The sequence below is a fragment of the Canis lupus genome, chromosome 29 (genome assembly GCF_048164855.1).
Source record: "Canis lupus baileyi chromosome 29, mCanLup2.hap1, whole genome shotgun sequence".
Lineage (NCBI taxonomy): Eukaryota > Metazoa > Chordata > Mammalia > Carnivora > Canidae > Canis > Canis lupus.
The window spans coordinates 13,654,026-13,675,714 of record NC_132866.1 but is presented as its reverse complement, the minus strand read 5'-3'; the positions used below and the strand labels follow the sequence as shown (position 1 = coordinate 13,675,714).

General features: G+C 40.6%; 1 long non-coding RNA gene across 1 annotated transcript in view; it reads right to left on the bottom strand.

Moving 5' to 3' along the window:
- LOC140620547 (uncharacterized) overlaps positions 1-14,808 on the bottom strand; it is a 33,372-nt gene extending 18,564 nt beyond the window's left edge. The window contains exon 1 of the long non-coding RNA XR_012020306.1: positions 14,712-14,808. This is a non-coding gene — a long non-coding RNA (uncharacterized lncRNA). The remainder of the gene's footprint in view (positions 1-14,711) is intronic.
- Positions 14,809-21,689: the final 6,881 nt, after the last annotated feature.

Here is a 21,689-nt window from a genome sequence, read left to right as displayed (position 1 = left end):
CTGATGCGATTGTGAGTCTCACTGCTACCCTGTTCAATCCCCCAGAGATTCCGCTAGACCATGTGGTCTTATTTGGTTCAAGTGTAGGATCTACCTCAATGACTAGATTTAAAGTTGAATTACAACTCAGTTTCTGGAGGAAAAAGTGCAGATAAAAGGAATACTAATTCTTATGGGAAACTTTAAATTCACTCTACTACATGTCAAATAATCTTTTCTCAACACACTGTAAAACACTATCTGTATTATGTACCACTTTAGAGAACATACATTTACGGCCTGGGTGGCAAATTATGCTAATGGCATGCATGATCTACAACTGTGGGGTTTTGAATTTTTTTGACAGAGTTCACAGATCAACTTCATGGGTCAAAGGAGTTTGCCTTTCATCTGATAAAAGCAGAAAGATATGAAGGTTATGGATTACTAAAATTGCACCAAAATGCCAAATTTTTAGCCACGACCTAGCTTATTTTTAATCTCCCACACTGTTTTTTGAAGATTCTGTTTTTCTCCATGAGCACATCAGACAACATAAGAGCAAAGTGAGGGAGAGGAATGCCTCTAGTGAGGATGTTTGCAAGGTGCATCATGTAAAATGGAATTAGAATATCCTCAAAGAAACTGAAGAGGCACAGAAAGGGAAGGGCAAATTTTTTTTCTGGCAGTGGATGATCATCCCAGGAGCAGAAAGCAGCATTCTGGTGTGCTTCCAAAGGTCTGAAATTTGAGATGATCTAGCCTATGTAATGAGAAATTCCAATCATCAAAATGAAGTTTATATAATATAATCATATACTAAAGACAATCCTTAAAGTAACAGTAGCCCTGTTTTGGTCATAAACATCTTTCTCACAAACCATTTGACTCTTCCCACTACATCCATCTTCTTGAAATGTTTGCCAACTGATTTAACCATGGACCACACCAAAGTCCACTGTGACTATGACTCTCACACCAAGATCATGATGTGGCCCGTACAAGTCACTCTCTCAAATGATTCCTTTGTCACTTAGCAAATAAGGAGAAAGAATGTAGGACTTGAAAAGATACTCATTTTCAAACTTGGTATCTATGTTCTTGAATCTCCTCCAGATGCTGCTGGGACAATTAATGCTCCATCACACAGGCCAACTTCTTAGAGACAGACCAACCCTGAAGGTGACATAGAGAGTGGCTGCCTCCTTTATTTTTAAAAGACTTAAAATTAAAAAGACCTTATCAGTACCTAGTACAGAAAAGAATTCAAATAGTATAAATAAAAAGTGCAATGTCTCTTCCAATATAAAATCTCATTTAAAACTTATTTTCATGGAGTCCCACCATCTGCCAATATCACTTCTTCTTTTTTTTTTTTTTTGGCTCAGGATATTTAGGCCAGAACTTAAGTAACTTACCTATGTTGGCAAAGTCATTAAATAGCAGAGTTAAAATTGGAGTCATGTCTGATTCCAAAGCTCACTTTCTTTTTGTCACACCACAATGTCTCCCCAGATTATTTTAAAATCTTACTGTGTAATCAGGTAAAAATAAAGGATAAAGATGCTAGTCTTTTCAAGCATTTGGTACTACCATAATCATAGGGTAGGGACTCAATAAATAACTGTTGAATTAAAAATTGACCATTTCCTTTCTCTTTTATTCGAAAGCCCACGTTAGAGTCCTAATTCCTTCCCATGCTAAGCTGGGTGGCTCTAGACAATTTATTTCACCTCTATGAGCCTCTAAAGTGAATAAATAATTGCCTATCAGACTGTTATAAAGAGTAAATACATGTAAAGCATCTGGTGCACACTAGATCAGGGCCTGGGAAACAATGACCAGCAGTCCAAAGCACCTGTTTCCATAACTAAAGATTTATTGGAACAGTGCCATACTCATTCATGTATGTACCATCTATGGTTGCTTTCAGGCTAGAACTGCTGACTTAAGTCTAAAAGAGACTGCATACCCCACAATGCCTCAAATATTTACTATCCAGCTTTAACAGTAAAAGTTTGTCCGATCTCAAAGTAGATGATAAGTGTAAGTTCCCTTGACCTTTCTTCCCTTTACTGAGCACAGTCACTTCAAGTTGAGAGAACTGCATTTTAAAAAAATTTTTTAAGATATCATACTGTCACCACCTACCCCTACATTTCCAGCATGCATATGATAGAACTTGCATAGAATTCATATCAGTGGCAATAGTCACAAAAATAGTTGGGGGCAACTCAAAAGCACAGGCTGAAGGCTTGGAGTATGCTCAGCAACAGGGTATGGGATTCGATTTGGCTACCACCCATTTAGCTAAAATATTTCTTCCAGGTTTTGGAAGAGCTACTTGGAGAAATGATATCTACACTGAAATCTAGAGATTATGAGTGAAGGAGGCAAAAAGTGAGGGCAAAAGCATTTGAGGAAGTGGAAACAGTTTAGGAAAGGATTCTGAGGTTGGACAAATCTTATGAAACAGGGTGGCTGGAGCATAATGAATAACATAAAGAAATGAGGCTGGGGAGGTAGTCAGGATGGAGGCAAACATACCACGGTAGACCTTTTAGGCCTCAGGAAAGATGTTGGGCTTTAGGCTAAGATCTAAGTGGATTGAGAAATAATGACACAATCCAATTATAATCTTATAATGTAAGATCACTTTGCTGCATGATGGTTACATGCATAGCTGGAGAGGAGTTGAAGCAGGGAGCGCCTATGACTTGAGAAAATGCTAAAAATCTAGGTCTCCTAATTCCATTAATTTCCTTTCTACTACAATGGGCTGGTCTGAAGAAAGCTTCTCATGTAACATTGCATCTAGTCTCCTCCAAGCTTTTTTTTACACAAGTAGGGGGAGGGTCCCAGGGAGAGAGACAAGCAGGCTCCCTGATGAGCAGGGAGCCCCTACCTGGGGCTCAATCTCAGAACCCCAGAATCATTACCCGAGCTGAAGACTAAGGCTTAATGGACTGAGCCACCCAGGCATCCCTCCTCCAAGCCTTGATTAGTTCATCTGAAAGGAGCACTGAGGACTGGCAGCCACATGAACCAGTAATCTGGGTGTGAACATTTAAAGGACAGGGTAATAGGGCACCTGGGTGGCTCAGTGGTTGAGCGTCTGCTTTCAACTCAGGTCATGATCCCAGGTCCTGGGATCAAGTCCCACATCGGGCTCCCTGCAGGGAGCCTGCTTCTCCCTCTGCCTATGTCTCTGCCTCTCTCTCTGTGTGTGTCTCTCATGAATGAATAAATAAAATCTTTAAAAGTAAAAATTTAAAAAAAATAAAGGACAAGGTGATAGACAAGAGGTCTTCTATCATAAGCCTCAAGATATGAGCCAAATTGTAGAAATACAGTTGAGCAGGAGAATGAAAAGCCAGAACCCGGGCTTAAGAAGCCAAAACATGGGGATCCCTGGGTGGCGCAGAGGTTTGGCGCCTGCCTTTGGCCCAGGGCGTGATCCTGGAGACCCGGGATCGAATCCCACATCGGGCTCCCGGTGCATGGAGCCTGCTTCTCCCTCTGCCTGTGTCTCTGCGCCTCTCTCTCTCTCTGTGACTATCATAAATAAATAAAAAAAAAAAAAAATTAAAAAAAAAAAAAAAAAAGAAGCCAAAACATGATTGCATCTAGGTCAATAAAGTTGCCAATTCTTAATTCTAAGAACCAAGTGAAGAATTTTCAAGGGGCAGAGACAGCAAAGTTAGTCTCTATGGTCCCAAGAGGACAGAACAGGGGCCAATGGGTGAAATTAAAGAACAGGGTGGAAGGACAAAAGAAAACTAGTGGGGGAGATACATTTCTATCTCACCATGAGGCAGAACTTTCTTATACAAAGTTGCCCAAAGAGAGAACAGCCTGGGCCTGACAGGTTGATTCAAATCACTTACTCCGCTGTACTCCAGACACCAGCCTAAGCACCAGATTAAGGTCCCTATCACTCCCTGAATGCTTTTGGACCACTTGGCTGAATTCAGTGACTAGGAAAGTCCCTTCCAATATGAGATTGAACGGTTGCCACAAAACCTGAAGATGTCCATGGGTCAAAGTACGCCTTTCTTCTACTCCCAGCTTTACAAAACTCAACTGTTTTTACATGACAGAAGACCTCCTGGGACACCTGGGTGGCTCAGTAGGTTAAGTGTCTGCCTTTGGCTTAGGTCATGATCCCAGAGTCCTGGGATCAAGTCCCACATCTGGATCTCTGCTCAGTGGGAGTCTGCTTCTCCCTTTCCTTCTGTCCCTCCCCACCATCTCGCTCTCTCTCAAATAAATAAATAATTATTTTAAAAAAGAAGACCTCAAGAGAGTTAAGGCTTTTCCTTTATTCACTGTGAAAACCTATTTTAAAAAATGACCTATCTCTGTGGCACGACCAGGAGGCTGAATTTCCCATCTTCAGGTGCAGAACAGGCACTGCTGTCACCTAACGGATGACCTGCTGTATGCACTAATCAGGGCACCCAGTGTGACAAAGGAACACCCCAAGGGCTTCCATTTAAGGACAGTAATACAGCTGTCCTTTTAGATTCCACTAAACCAAACCTCAGATACCGAGGCATTTAAAAATATTTTATTCAGCCTTAGGCAGAGACCAAGCTTAATTCTTTATCAGGCTCTTCGAAGGCTTAGACATTACTACTCAACTCTTAACACACTAAAATTAATTCAGTCAAAATGTTCCGGGAGTTATTTTGCTCTCAGTTCAAATACCTGAGGAAAAGGGGCTGCCGGTGAAAAGCCCTGCATTGTTAGAAAATCCAAACCACGACATGCTTCCTGGGATCTGAAAATTAGCGGGAGCTCACCCTCCAGCTTCCTGTCCTAGTGTTTTCTTGCTTTTTTTCCCCCCTCAAACAAGTGGATCTAGTTACATTTGTTTCACCTCTCAGATATTTTGGCAATTTTCTTTTTTGAACAGAAGAATTCAGTTCCTTTCTTAAGAGTCCAAGCAGGAAAGGGTGGTGAAAAAGTTCACTGAAAAAACTAACACTGCTGGTCCCATAATTACCCAAGGAATAGAAAGCTCTATTCTCTCCGCGATGAAAAAGGGGAATTACACATGTAACTTCCATTAACATTAATGGGACTTACCTACATAAATCCTCTAAGCATCAATGGGAAGAATGGACCCGGCGTAACTATCGGCCTGGCACCTTTACTCCCTCGGTCATTTCTATTACTTGGTTAAAAGGCAAAGAGCCGAACACGCTGCAAACTAGAGCCAGGTGAAGCTCTAGGCCGCTGATTTGTTGTCACCTGCCTCTTCAGGGCCATGGAGGTGGAAGGATTATAAAAACTGAGGCCTTTCTTTCTTTATTTTTTCCCCTTCTTCATATTTTACCTGCTGGAAACAGAGCCTAATAAACCGCACAGGTCTCTTGATATGAATTTGTCCTCAGTGGCTGTGGGTTTGAGAGCTCCTGGTCCTGCCCTGGAATGCAGAACCGATCCCGAGAAACCATTCTTAGCTAGATATATTGCTGAGGGACAGCCTGAGGGAGGAAGACACTTGTACACTAATAATTAAGACACGAAGCAGAAAGTGTAGGGTATTGCTAGTACGAGTACAAAGCAAAAATGCTGAGAGAGAAAAAGAATCCCTATTGGGGGGTGCCTGGGTGGCTTAATGGCTAAGTGTCTGCCTTCAGGTCAGGTCATGATCCCAGGGTCCTGGGATCGAGTCCCACATCTGGCTCCTGCTCCTCTTTCTCACTCTGCCTCTCTCTCTCTCTCCCTCAAATAAATAAATAAAATCTTAAAGAATTAAAAAAAAAAAAGGAATCCTTACTTGGAGGATGAAGGAAAAATGTATCAAAGAGGTGGCATTGGAACTGAGCCTTGAAGGCCAAGTGAAGTAATCATGAATATGATCTTAGGACCAGAGATAAATAAAGAAAAAACTTCAAGAACAAAGGAGGAGGCATAAAATAATGGGAAAGACAGGGGATTCAGTGCCAGATAAACCTGGGTTTGCCTCCTGGTCTGACAAGCTGCGTGACCACATCGAGTTTCCTAATCTATAAAGTGGGAAAAATGACACCTACTTTGTGGGGTATCTGGGTTGCTCAGTGGGTTGGGTGACCAATTCTCGGTTTCCACTCAAGTCATGATCTCAAGGTCCTGGGATGGAGCCCTGCCTCAGGCTCTGCACTCAGCGGGGAGTTGGCTTCAGATTCTCTCTCCCTCTCTGCCACCCCACCCCTCACTCACACAGACATGTGCTTTCTCTCTCTCTCTCTCTTTCGAAAATAAAATAAATAAATCATCTTTTTAAAAAATTAATTCGCAAGGACAGCTGGGTGGCTTAGTGGTTGAGCCTCTGTCTTTGGCTCAGGGTGTGATCCCGGGGTCCGGGGATCAAGTCCCACATCAGGCTCCTACAGGGAGCCTGCTTTTCCCTCTGCCTGTGTCTCTGCCTCTGTCTCCGCGTCTCTCATGAATAAATAAGTAAAATCTTTTAAAAAAACAAAAAGAACAATTATATGTGGGATTTGTTTTTCAGTCTTTTTGGCTTGGGTTCATCACTGAAAGATGATTGTGATTTTAAAACATGAGATCAGGGACACCTGAGTGGCTCAGTGGTTGAGCGTCTACCTTCCGCTCAGGGCGTGATCCCAGGGTCCTGGGATCAAGTCCTACATCTAGATGCAGTCTTCCCAGGCACAAACTTCAGGATCAGTTACCAAAGAGGCAGCTGGGAGTAGAAACAGAACAAATAGCCTACTATAGGACATAGTTGAGGCTCTCTGGCCTGACATTCAAAAATCAAAGAAAAACACGCTCCCAGATGCCTTGCAAACCTCACTTCTATTACTCCTTTACTTAGAATTTGGAAGCTGGGGTGAGTTGGAAGGTTAAAAATGATATATTACCGTAGATACAACTTATTAAACTAGTAGACATTACCTAAGTGATATTAACACAGGGTGAGGGAAGTAGAGAGATAAATTTGGCCTTGTATAGAGCTGGGTTTACATCCTGGCTCTCTAAATTTTTCTTTGTACACCTTGGGCAAATTATTTAATCGAGCATCCTATTTCTCACCTGTAAAATGGGGTATATGTAATCTCCCTCACAGATTCCCAAAGGGGTTCCTGACCATCAGCAGCAGCATCACCTGGGAACTTGATAGAAATAGAAATTCGCAGACCCCACTGCAGACCCATCAAATAAGAACTCGATACTCTGGTGGTTGGCCCATCAATCTGTTGATAAGAGCTCTCCTGCTGATCCTGAGGCACACTGAAGTTTAAGAACCAATGGTCCACCTTGTAGCAACTTTTTAGTCTTGAATGTGCATTATGTAATCCTAAAAAAAGTACTGTCAATTTGATCTACCCACCAGAGATTTTGATATAATTAATCTGCAGCATGGGTATCAGATTTCTAACGACCACCCAACCGCTGCTCCAGGTGATTCTAATATGTGGTCAAGGTGGAAAACCCCTGCTTTATAGGGCTGTCATAAGGATTAACTGATTTAAAATATCTCCAGCAATCAGTACATGCCTTGCACACAGCACTCAATACATGCAAGTTTCCCTTAAAAGAAAATATCTTTTGATTTCATACTGTTTTTGTTAAAATTTCCGATCAGAAGGAAATTCACCATAACAACAGTAGTAGTCCCTGAGCGATGGGATTACAGGTGGCCTTTAAACTTTCTTTTGTATACTTTTCCGAATTTTCCAAAGGCATTAACATGCATTACACTTATCATCACAAAATCAACACAACTAAAACAGAAAAAAAAAAAAAAAGGCTTCTTCTGAGGCTCCTATAAAACTGATCCTATTGGGGCACCTGAGAGGCTCAGTGGTTGAGTGAATGCCTTCAGCTGAGGTCGTGATCCCTAGGTCCTGGATTGAGCCCTGAGCTGGGCTCCCTGCTCAGTGAGCAGTCTGCTTCTCCCTCTGCCCTCTGCCCCCTGCTCGTTCTCTCTCTCTCAGATAAATAAATTAAATTAAATTTAAAAACTGATCCTATCAATACCCTTCCTCTGTTAATTCATGGGGACATCACATTATTTTCACTTTATGGATGTGAAAACTGAATCATACAGGCAAAGTCTACCTGCATTTATGCTGGACTCTGATGAGAGTTAAGGTCAAAATAGCTAATACCCATCAATCATTGCAACTATGTTCTCTTTTCTGGAACAGCTCTTATTGCCTTGGAAATAGGATTTTTTCTCTTCATATGGTGCAGACGGGGAGCTGTAGACTTTGGGACTGAAGCTGTGAGAGTCCATTTGTTCCCTAAGAATTACCTGAGTTTCTACCATCGCTTCCCAACAGATCCTTGCCAACCCTCCCCCACTTCGAAAACAGTCCCACCAGCACTCTAGCATAGCTGCCACCACCCAAGCAAGAGGCAGTCAGACTATGCAATTTGAATTCGTAAGGGCCACTGCAAAATGTGGTGTCATGGAGAAAGCTGCAGCCAGCAAGTCTGATTTTTGTTCTAGCCCCAGCTCTGCAGATAAGAACACAACATAGCAACAGCTACCATATATGCGCTGTTGACAATGGACCAGGAACTAGGTTCAGCATTTTCCCAAGCATTTACAAAATGGGCTTAGCTGAGAGCAGTGGTTCTCAAACTTCAGAATGCAACAAAGTCATCTGAAGGGTTTGCTGAACAGGACTTAACCAAACCTCAGCCCCAGGTGTTCTGATTTGGCAGGTTTGGGAGGGGACCCAAGGATTTGCATTTCGAACAAGCTTCCTGGTAATGCTGAAGCCACAAGTCACCTTGAGGACCACTGGATTAGGTCATCTGCAGGGTACTCTCTAGCTCTGATAGTTTCACTGAATTCAAACCCCAATCCTTATCCAATGGCCTCACACTGAGACTCAGAATGAAAGTCTGAAAAGTCTCAGTGTCACAATCCCCCACGATCTCCACATGGTCCAAATGAGAGGTTTCTCTTTAAACATGAATCCCGTACAGTCAGTGCAACAGCGCCTGTGGCATCCGTGGTGACCCTCGGCAGTTGGGGAGGCACGAACCAAGTCCCCGCTCCCCAGGCACATGGCAATTTTCTTAATAATAAATTCCTGATCATCAGAAGCAGGGCCACCAGTCAATCACAGCCACATGCAACAAAGCAGCCTAGCCCTTCATTAATGTCTGTCTTTTCACAGGACACAAAGGCTGATATTGTACATTAAAGCCTTTTCCTCCCACCACCGACAGAGGGCCTGGCCTGCGAAGATAAGAAAGGGAAAGCACAAGACTCAAATGCATGAGGGCCTTAGAAGAGCCTGAAAACTGACAAAGCATTACCACACCCGTGGTTCATAAAGGCTTCCTAACAATACTCTGAGGTGAGTATTATTTTCCTGTTTTATAGCTGAGGAGATAGAAGCTCAGAGAAGGCTTAGTGATATGGCTAAAGCCCCACAGTTGCTGTGGAATAGACTGAGACTAGAACCCAGTTCTCCTGCCTCCCAGTCCAGGGAGGCTTCCATTGCCTCTTAATCCAAATTAGGGAAAATTTCAAGTTAAAATTTCTCTTCCTGACTCTCCTCTTTTTTCAGCATCTTAGCAAGAATGAATCATAATGGGTAACTAGACAGAGAACTCTAATTGCAGGGCTCAGAAAATGGAGAAGTTTAATTACATAGTTACATATGTGATTTATCAACCAGTTTTGATCGTTGACAATTCTCTTTAAAGAATTCCTTTCCTCTAAAAATTAAAATAATATATTTTTTAATCTTCCCTGGAAGGCTTTGTTTTCATTCAAATAAAGAGATGACTATTTCTTATGAGTGTCATGATTTCTAGGCAATTGGTCTAATGTCAGACAGGCATTAATTCCTGGTAGATTCATCACGATTAGGTCTGAAACTACAGAAGCTTTATCTAGAAACAATAATCATTTTCTGGACAGAGCTGAGTAACGGAAACCTGCCTGAAGCAGAAGGGGCTATTCTTCAAGAAACCCTAAACCTTCCATTCCTAACTCCCTTGGAGCAGGAAACACCTCCAAGTACCACCTATCTTGAATGATGCTGGCATAGATTTGGTTTTGCCCTGGAGACAGAAAAGCTGAAGGGCCATCATGTCGAAAGAGGAGAAAATATTCAAAGTTCCCCAGTGTTGCTGAGGCGGGCCAAGAATGAGGAGTGAGCTGAACATTCACAAAAGCCAAGTTGAGGCTTTGAATCAGGATTGGATCTCAGGGACTCTGACCACCCTCTGAGCCAGGCAGGAGCAATACTGCCAGTCTGCCTCTCAGTTTGCCAAGAGGATCACAAAGCTGCTACTCCTTGCCCCTGCTTCCAAGAGGACCTGTCTTGACCATCATTGAGACTTTCTTCTGTTTTCCACTTCATCAAGTAACCATAGGCATTATTGCTCAGAGAGGTTAACTTACTATAATACAAGTTGGAAGTAGTAGAATCCAGATTCAAAGCCAAGTAGAATCTCATTCATTTATTTAGTCAGTGAATACTGATTTAAAACTAAGTACCAGGCACCAAGCTGGGTGATGGGAAGAATAAAATGAGCCTTTAAAATACAGTGAGGAGGGACGCCTGGGTGGCTCAATTGGTGAAGCATCCAACTCTTGACTTCAGTTCGGGTCATGATCTCAGGGTCATGGGTTTGAGGCCCACGTTGGGTCCAGGTTGGGTGAGGAGCCTACTTTAAAAAAATTGTTTTAATATCGTGAAGAAATGGAAAAGGGCTGTGGTTTCAGGCTCAGAAGAAGATGGACTGCCACAAAGCCTACAGAAGATAGGACATGCAGGGGATATATATGCCAATTCGTATCCCCTCTTTATGTTTTTTAATGCCTGCCCCTGCATGCAGAGTTTCTACTGGTGTAGAAAGCAGCTTGCCCTGCTACTACAGCCTCCCCAAAGGAGGCCTGATTTGCCATAGCCCCGGTAGGTTTCCTCTACTTAGGGAGAAAACTATCTACAAGGCAAATAGCAGGCCCTTGGATAGATGGGTTACTCTTCTACACTCTCGCGCTCACTTTAGAGCAGTCACTTACTGATGGGGCCCTATAAAGTGGCAATTTACCAAATAGTACTAATTTAGGACCTGGTCCTTGAAGAGTTAACACACCTCCCTAACAGAGGTGACTGACTCCTTGCAAGGCAGTCTAAAAGGGGGTCTGGTTCAGTGCACTACAACTCTTCCAAGCAGCTTGAGGCTTTTGCTGCCCTGATGTAAGGTTTCAAAAGAAGAGATGCAGTGGCTTAAGGGACAAGGTGACTGGGTTCCAGTGCCGGCTCTGAAGCTTGAAATACTCTGTAATAAATCGCTTCCCTTTCTATGCCTCAGTTGGCCAACTTTGAAATGAGGACCATTGGATCATAATTTCTGAGGATCCTTCCAATTCTGATGGTCTAAGACAATTGTTCTTCTCTTTTGGGGTCACAGATTCCTTGAGAATCTTCTAAGTTACCATCTCCCCCATAAAATTATGTCTATAATTTCAGAAAATTTATGGAACTCCTAATGCTTAAACTAATATTCTTAGTCTGGTATGGGTTTGCAGTCAGATCTGGGCATGAACCCTCAAGAGAGCTTGCTTTTCTTTCTTTTCTTTCTTTCTTTCTTTCTTTCTTTCTTTCTTTCTTTCTTTCTTTCTTTCCTTCCTTCGTTCCTTCTCCTTCCTTCCTTCCTTCCTTCCTTCCTTCCTTCCTTCCTTCCTTCCATCCTTCCTTCCTTCCTTCCTTCCTTCCTTCCTTCCTTCCTTCCTTCCCTCCTTCCTTCCTTCTTTCCCCTCTCTCTCCCTCTCTCCCTCTCCCCTTCTCTCCCTCCCTTCCCCCACCACCATGGGCAAGTCTCTTACTTCTGAGCCTCATCTAGACAAATAGTACCAGTAACACCTACCTTGCAATATTGCTGTGAGAATGGGAAATAATTACAGACAAGTGTCTGCCCATAGAAGGTGCTCAATAAATGGCAACTAAAGAAAAAAAAAGGTAATGGCACTTGTCATGGGTGTTCAGAGTTGGTTTTCTTATCTTCCCATAGTAACCAGCAGTTATGTGTGCACTTCAGGTATTCCATAAATGTCGTTGCTTGGCTTTCAATGCTATCTTAAAATTCCCTTCTCTGTCAAGCTGTTCTAATGATGGTGGATCTCTCCCCGCTCAACTGGGCTATTTCAAGTCTCCAAACCATCTCTTTGTGTCCAGACTCTCCTACGTCCCATCCTACTCAGCGCTGTCACATTAATCTTCCAGAAATCGACACAAATTGTGACAAGTTCCACAGTGCACAACTTCTAATGATCTACCATGTTTTGAAGCATTTCAGTAAGGTTTTCTTCAAGTGAAGTAATAATGGCAGCTCACTTTATCAAACTCCTCTATATGCCAAGCACTGATCAAGTGAATATGCTATTTCATCTAATCCTCTCAACAGCCCTAAAGGCAATTTAGTGTATGAAAAGCTGAGTGTATAATCTCTTAAGTTTGCTTGAGCTCTATTCCAATTCCACCATTTACTAATTACATAATCTTGAACAAATCATTTAACCTCTGTGTCCCTCGGTGTGCTCATCTGTAGAATGGAGATAATTATAGGTAGTAGCTTGTAGAGATATGAAGATCAAAGGAGATTTTATATATATTATGTATATTATATATAGATATATATATAAAATCAATTTAAAATAGTGTATGCCACATGGCAAGTGCTAAACAGATATGAGCTGTAGGAACTATTATTATTCATTAATAATTTTACAAATGGGGAAACTAAGGTCCACATAAGTTATAAGGCAGCTGCCCAAAGTCAAATAGTAAACCCATGCAAATTCTATTAGAAAACCAGTGTCATCTCTGATGGTTTGAATTGCTGACCTTCATTCAAAGTCTTTCAGAATCTAACTCCAACTTACATTGTTGGTACTTAATCAAGTTCTTCCTTCCTACCTAAATTGATTCTCCAACTTTTGAATGTGGTGGCATTTACTACTCAAAGGCAGAGACTGGGATTATCTAGATCAGATCATCAGTGTATTTCTAGTAACTAGCAGTGCCTACACTACCTAGCTCAGAGCATACAGAAGCAGCTCTATTCAATACAATTAAAATATTTGTTAATTAAATTAAATTACAGATCCAGTCAGCAACTCATTTGACTCACCATTTATTACTTTACAAGGTCAATTATCTTTTTTTTTTACATATTTCAGCAGCCAATAAATACATATAGAGCCTCCCTCATGTGCTAGGCATTATGTTAAACATTATTTTTTTATGTATTTTTTTATTTATTCCTGAGAGAGAGAGAGAGAGAGAGGCAGAGACACAGGCAGAGAGAGAAACAGAGAAACAGGCTCCACGCAGTGAGCCCGACACGGGACTCAATCCCAGGATCAGGCCCTGGGCCAAAGGTGGTGCTATACCACTGAGCCACTAGGGCCGCCCACATTATTTCTTTATATGCTCCCATTTTATCTAACATAATACATACTATCTACTAGGATGTGTGATAATTACAAAATGGGCCCATTTACCTCATCAGACCACATGAGAAGTCAATTGCAACAAAACATTCCCTAGGAAGTATTCTAGCCAGATACGTATTATTTCCAGTTGCAAGCAATATGGGGGACAGAGAAACAAGTTAAATGACACCACAAGGAAACAGTCAAAGAGATCCACAACGCATTTCATTCTATACTAATAGGACTGGACTTCCCAAAAACCAGTATCATGAGGGAAAAAATGAAATCAGACACTGTTTTAGATTAAAATAAATAAAAGTGATATAATAACCAAATGTGATGTATAACCCTGATTTGACACTGAATTTAAAAAAAAATCTATAAGACGTTATTGGAAAAATTGAGGAAATTTTAATATGTTGTGGATATTAGGTAATGTTACAAAATTATTTCCTTAGATATGCTAGTGGTATTATGGTTGAAGAATGTCCTTAGGAGACATATTCTGAAATGTTTGGGGGAAGAAATGTCACGGTGTCTGCAACATACTGTCAAATGGTTCAGGGGAGGACAGATGGCTAATGGAGTATATTGAAAAAGCAGGAGTTATAAAGCATGTCAGAAACTTTTTTTAAGGTAGATTTTTTCATGAGAGGATTTATGAAATCAAAGGGGCTCAAACACACTGTCTTCAGGAACCAATTTTGTGATTCTAGTTGACTAATAAACAAATGTTATAGTGCCTGCTACATATCAGATTTAGAAATAGTAATGCAAACAGTTAAAACAAATGCAAAAGAACAATGAAAACTTGCAACCTTCTTGTATATTATCAAATTTAAGAACAATAACGAAGCACTTAATTACATTTTTTTAAAAAGGCAGTTCAGCCAACTGGGCAATTCTACCCATTTAGGAAAATGGGATGCTGGGAAAGGTGATTAGATCTCTAATTCTCACAACTCAAGGGAAAAGTGAGAAGTTAATCTGAGTGGTGAGCATTAATATTCATGGGACCACTGCTTAAAAAGTGGAAAAACTCTCTCTCTTGGGGTGCCTGGGTGGCTCAATCGGTTAAACATCCGATTCTTGATGTCAGCTCACGTCATGATCCTAAGATTGAGCCCTGAGTAAGACTCAGCACTGAGTGAGCATGGAGCCTGCTTGACATTTTCTTTCTCCCCGGCTCCCTCCCACACACACCCCCACTGCTTGTGCATATATACTCACTCTCTCTCTAAAAAACAAACAACGAAAACAAAAAAACACCCATCCCTCTCCACCTTTTTCTCCCCTTCTCTGCCTGTACCTGGAATGGATGATTTCTTTTTTCTTTTTTTTTCTTTTCTTTTCTTTTCTTTTCTTTTCTTTTCTTTTCTTTTCTTTTCTTTTCTTTTCTTTTCTTTTCTTTCTTTTCTTTTCTTTCTTTTCTTTTCTTTTCTTTTCTTTTTTTTCTTTTCTTTTTTTTCTTTTCTTTATGATTTCAATTGCAAGAATTTTCTCCCCTTTTCTGCCTGTACCTGGAATGGATGATTCAATTCTCAAGAATCACTTGCTGTCACTTAAATTTGGAACCCTATTTGGCATTTTGTTTTCAGTTGACTCGAACAAGAAAGAAAGAGTAGTGAGTGATTAGCACCCTGTTACCTCTAGTAATGACATAAATTACCTCTGAATGGGGAGCCATTCAGAACCCTTCTACATTCCAAATTCTCTCTACCCAATTCTTCCTCTTTTTTTTTTTTTTTAGATTTTATTTATTTAATCATGAGAGACACAGAGAGAGAGAGAGAGGCAGAGACACAGGCAGAGGGAGAGGGAGAAGCAGGCTCCATGCAGGGAGCCCGACATGGAACTCGATCCCGGGACTCCAGGATCATGCCCTGGGCTGAAGACGGTGCTAAACCACTGAGCCACCTGGGCTGCCCAGTTCCACATCTTTAAAATGAGCTGCACTTTGTTTTCCTCATTGAATTTTCTCTATCTCCTCATTTATTTATATGTATTGTTAGATGAATAGGATGGTGGGAGGAATGAGTTAATAGTGAAACATGCTGTTGACATAGCGAGCAGTTTGTATAATCTGAAAAAATTTTAAAGGACAGTAAGACTGAACCATAAGGTAAAAGGGACAGAAATAGTGAGAAAAGACTAGGTCTGGTCATGAATGGCCTTGCAAGGATGCTAAGGAAATTGAATCTGATCTTAGAGTCAGTAGGGAAACCACTGGAGAGTTTCAAGCAGCAGAATAACTTAGATTAGATCTGCATTTGAGGGGTGTCTGGCTGACTCAGCTGATAGAACATGGGACTTCTGATCTCAGGGTTATGAGTTCAAGCCCATGTTGGGTGTAGAGATTACTTAAAAATAAAATCTTAATAACAACAACAAAAAAGATCTGCATTTGAGGAATACCACTGTGGCTATGATATGGAGCAGAGGTTGTAGAGATAAATTAGGAAATTCTTACATTGAGGCACTGAGTCGCTGGTGGCCTGGTCTAGAGTGGAAAGAATGGGAACAAGAAGTGAACATCCTCTCCTAAGAGACTTAAAAGATATATTGTGTCCCATTTTCTCTGAGTTCTGTGCTGCTTTTTCTCACCCTGTAGGGAGAATTTTCTTTAGTTACCCAACATCTCTCCCTTCTAAGAAACGGCTGGCTGACCGATCCAAGGGGAGACTGGCTCCCGGGCCATAATCTCCATATAGTAATCACAGAGCAATGGACTCCCTGCCTCCAGCCCAAGATCTTAGAGAAGCTAGGTAAGCAACTTTCACTAAATAACTAGAATAACGGACCATTTCATATTAAGATTTAGTAGTTATCACTCCATTTGAATATAGTGTCTCTACACTACAGAGAGGGAAAGAAAGCTCATTTCACTCTTCAATAAATCCCAATATGCTGTTTTTCATGAGGTACCAAAACTCATCTTGAAAAACTAGGAAATGACTTTTCAGCCCACAAAAAAAAAACTATCAGAACTAATAAATAAGTTCATCAGGGTGACAAGTTATAAGATCAATATGCAAAAGAAGTAGTTGGACTCCCAGTTCAGTCCCATCCCCCACCATGAATAGACAGGAGACCCACATCTCTGCCTCCTCAAGCGGAAAACTCGAGGCTTGGTTATGTTTTTTTCCCCTGAATATAGTGAACCAGGAAGACTGAATTGAAGACACAAGGTGCAACTAAAGGCAAAAAGGAATAAGTGAAAGCTTACATGTGGCCAATGAGAATCCAACCTCTCTTCTCATATTTAACAGCCAAAAATATTGGCAGCTATGCCTATCTCCTCTAGTTAGGAGATTGGAAAATTCTTCTCTGAAGAATCTGACATAAGAGACAGGACCTAAAGATACTGATACTCAATGATCTCTAATAAGACACCCCTACTATATCACCATGTGGTGAACCTCAATAGTCAGTAAGCCCCAACCATGCACAGAAAGCTTCCAGTCAGGTTTTAAATGTCCTAATATTAAGTATGAACAATCTAACAGAATTAAGTTAGAAACTAAGAAGAAACGTCAAACAATTTATCATTAATATCCTCAGAGAAAAAAGAAGATAGTGCATTCTTGAAACAATAACAGGTTAATATAAAGAAAAAAACATTTAGAGCAACAGTGTCCAATAAAACCTTTGTAGTGATGGAAATGCTCTATATCTGCACTGTCCATTATGGTGGCCACTAGCCACATTTGGTCATAGAGCACTTGAAATGTAGCTAATACATTAGCTAATACATACAATTAAGAACTGACTTTAAACTATATTTAATGTTAATTCAAACAGCCATGTGCGACTAATGGCTACCATAATAAACAACATATATTTGTAAAATCAGACACAGCTCTTGGGTATTTAAGATGTGACAGCCAAAATGAAAATTTTAGTAGTTATATTAGAAGATAAAGTTGGCGAAACACTGTACTAAGTACTTTATAACATATTAACTCATCCAAAACATCAAGTGATAGAAAATAGGAAAGGAAAGGAAAGAAAATTAGATCAATCCAGCAGATCCAATGATCCAAATAATAGTAATTCCAGAAAAAAATTAAAAAAAAAAAACACCAGAGGAAAGGAGGAAAAGAAATTATTAAAGAAATAAGAAATATCAAAGAAATAATTCATGATAATTTACCAATGAAGAATATGTTTCCAGATTGAAAAGGCCCACTGAGTGCCAGCACAATGGATATAAAAAAGATCTACTCCAAACACATTTTTTTGTGAAATTTCAGAAATACCAGGACAAAGAAAAGATCCCAAAAACTTCAGAGAGAAATAATAGTCTCATATAAAGGATCACAAATCAAAAGAGTGTTGGATTTTTTTTTTAAGATTTTATTTATTCATTCATGAGACACACACACACACACACACACACAGAGGCAGAGACACAGCCAGAGGGAGAAGCAGGCTCCATGCAGGGAGCCCCACGTGGGACTGGATCCCGGGATTCCAGGACCATGCCCTGGGCTGAAGGCAGGCGCTAAACTGCTGAGCCACCCAGGGATCCCCAAGAGTGTTGGATTTAACAGTGATACTAGGGGTTAAGAGACAATAAAGCAATGTCTTCAAAATTCTGAGGAGAGTATTTCTAACCTGTAGTTTTATATTCAAGTAAATAATCACGTAAGTGTAAGAGTACAATAGAGGCACTTTCAAACATCCAAACTCTCAAAAACAAACAAACCAACCTCCTTGTAATTCTCAAGGAGCCACTGAAGGAAGTGTTCCATCAAAACAAGGGAGTGAATCATCAAAGGCACAAAATCCAGGAAACAGAGCTTCCAATTCAAGAAAGGATAATGATCCCAAGAATAAGAGTGAGAAAAAAGATACCAGATAAACAGCTGTGTCACAGGCCTAGAGAGCCAGCAGTCTGCATTAGAGCAGGACAGCAATACCAAGACAGATAGATGTCTCCAAAAAGAAGAAACTGGGAGAATACATAATGCATGTGAACTAACTGAAAGAATCACACTTAGAGCAGAGTTTGAGATGAATTAGTGATTACTACACAGAGAACCAATTAAACAATAAATAAGAAAACTATTAATTCCAGGGAAAACAAAAGTTGTACAAGAAAATAAATGGATACATAACATACATAGTACATAGCTCAACCGTGAATAGGATTTATGTTGTCATGATAATGTAAAGGCTCAATGTTGATCTACCCCATCCCCCAAAATGTTAAAACTAAACCATAGGGGTGCCTGGGTGGCTCAGTCAGTTGAGTGTCTGCTTTTGGCTCAGGTCATGATCTGAGTCCTAGGATCAAGCACTGTTTCAGCCCACCTGATCATGGGGGAGTCTGCTTGTCCTTCTCCCTCTGCTCCTCACCCCTACTCATGCTCTCTCTCTCTCTCTGCCTTCTCTCCCTCTCTCTGCTATCTCTCTCCCTCTCTCTCTCTCTCAAATAAAATCTTAAGAAAAAACCACTAATCTGTGTATATTGGAGGGGAGGAACTATAGGTAGTAAAGGAAATGAATTAAAGGAATTAAGAAGTAAGGAAAACATTCAAAGAATTTAGGGTGGTTACTGCTTGAGAATGAGGGCAGAGGATTGCTCTTCTTTGAAATAAAACTTGAAATTTTAACTTTTTATCACTGTGAAAATATATCTGTTTAATTTTAAAGGAGGTCCTAAACTATCTACAAGACTAATAATCAATCTAACACAGAGAATGAACAAACTGTTTTTGCAGGAATTTATGTCATATGCATTTTCAACACCAATTATTCGAGAAGTTAACATTTAGAAAAGCCTCAGATGGCTTATATCCAATAGCAAACATTAAATTATCCAGCCTAACTTTCAAACCCTGTATGAATATAAATTCATTCAGTCTTTAGCAGTACGTGTTAAAATTTAAATATACATATTGTCTGACTCAGTAATTTCATTTCTAGGAATATCAGTAGAAGTGCAGAAGGGAAAGAATGTTCTCAGAAACATATTTGTAAAGGCAAAAAAAGAAGGAATACAAATTTCCATCAATAAGTGAATGGCTAAACAAATTATGATACATCAATATTGTGAAATATATAGAGTTTAACAAAATAGGTAGACCTATGTGCTGTGACATAACAGGATCTCCAAGATATACTGTTAAGTGAAAAAGAAGCCACAAAATAATACATATAATAGGAACCTTTTTATGTCAAGGAAAAACAAGAATGTTAGAATGTATGACTGAGTATGTGTGTTTGTATAATTGCACACGCACACACACACAAAATGCTCTGGAGATTCTAAACTGTTTGAAAGTGTGTCTTCTTCATCCTACTAACTCGTAAAGAGGACTCTCTTTCCCTATTCTATGTCATGTACGCCACATCTCATGTCTCAACAAATCTTCACCAAAAGCCCTGTAATACAATTTTGCCCTGGTGAAAACCTAGTCAGAAATTGATGCGTAGGGCCTTAAAGACAAGGTTTGGTTCAAAATGGAAAGTAAGGTAGTAACATTTGCTACTTACTTATTAAGTACTTGCTTATCAGTTGGGCACTGATAAGCACTTCACAACTTGGTTGATAATGTTTTATATATTACTATAATAATGTTTTACAGAAGAGAATTCAGATTGAAAGGGGTAATTTGTCCATGTTCTCATGGCTTAAAAAAGGCAGAGAGGAATTTAAAGCCCAAGTTTTCTTACTATGGCTCATGGTGGGGATATACATAATGACAAGGATATCTACTGCAGGTACTTGGGGTCCCTAAGTAAGTTGCTTGGAAATGACATCCTATCTGCTACAACCTTTCCAGGCTAAGCAAACCTGCTGAGCCAAAACTGGATCCAGCTCCTTACTCAGAACCTAGAGAAGTAGCCTGACCACAAAGTCACTTATATTCCAGAATTGCAAAAACCTTTCTTATGGCTATGGCAGACATCACTAATGATCAGCATATTTCTCCACAGAGCTTAGATGAGGGAGGCCTCATAATCCTCTACAACTTAGTAGCCCAGGCAGCCACCAACAAGCAATCCAATTTAGCACGAGAGTTGAAATATATTTGCCACTCTCCCATGTATCTCTGAACAGAGAAGGTAATTGTCTCTGAACAGGGATGTTTATAGGAAGCTCAGGAAGAGAGCATTAAAAAGAAATAATGCTCATGTTTAGAAAGGAGTGTTGGAGGGATCCCTGGGTGGCGCAGTGGTTTGGCGCCTGCCTTTGGCCCAGGGCGCGATCCTGGAGACCCGGGATGCAATCCCATGTCGGGCTCCCGGTGCATGGAGCCTGCTTCTCCCTCTGCCTGTGTCTCTGCCTCTCTCTCTCTCTCTCTCTGTGACTATCAGAAAGAAAGAAAGAAAGAAAGAAAGAAAGAAAGAAAGAAAGAAAGAAAGAAAGAAAAGAAAGGAGTGTTGGTATCAACACATTGTATTAAGCCACCCTAACGTCCATTATTAATAAGATCAAGGATGTACTTTATACCTATTTTCCATTCTCTTCACCTACAACCTAATTTCAGACCTCAACACCTAACCTCAAGGCTCACTAACCTTTCTTCCTCCTTCTGCACCTGTCTGATCCAGTAAGTCAGCTTTCCTCCCATCCCTGACCTACCAAATATCTCCCCTTCACCTACAGAATAAAGATCTTTAACTTGGTATTTAAGGCTCTTCTTTCTTTCTTTCTTTCTTTCTTTCTTTCTTTCTTTCTTTCTTTCTTTCTTTCTTTCTTTCTTTCTTTCTTTCTTTCTTTCTTTCTTTCTTTCTTTCTTTCTTTTTTTCTTTCTTTCTCTCTAGTTTTCATTTGATTTTAGAGAGAGAGCAAGTGCCTACACCCACACAAGGGAGGGAGGCACAGAGGGAGAGAATCTTCAAGTAGGCTCCCCACTGAGGGTGGAACCAGAGGGATTCTCAATTCTAACCCATGAGATCATGACCCAAGCCCAAACCAAGAGTCTGACGCTCAACCAACTGAGCCACCCAGGCACCTCTAGATCTTTCCTGACAGGCTACTTTTCCAGCCTTATCTTTCACCTCTGTTCAACATGTGCCCCCACCTCCTTTCACTCCATTTCATTTTCTTTCCCTCTTTACTCCCACTCCTCCCTGGGCTGCCTTTGCTAAGACCTGAAATACCTTCCTGATCATCTCAGAGCCTATAGCTCTTCCCTACAGGCTTTCTGTCCAACCCAGCCAACAATGCCTTCTCAATTCTCTGTGCTTGTTCTCCACAGTATCAACTGACAGCTAGGACAGAAAATTAAACTTGCATTTAGCTCTTCTGTGGAATAGACAGCCTGACTCTCAG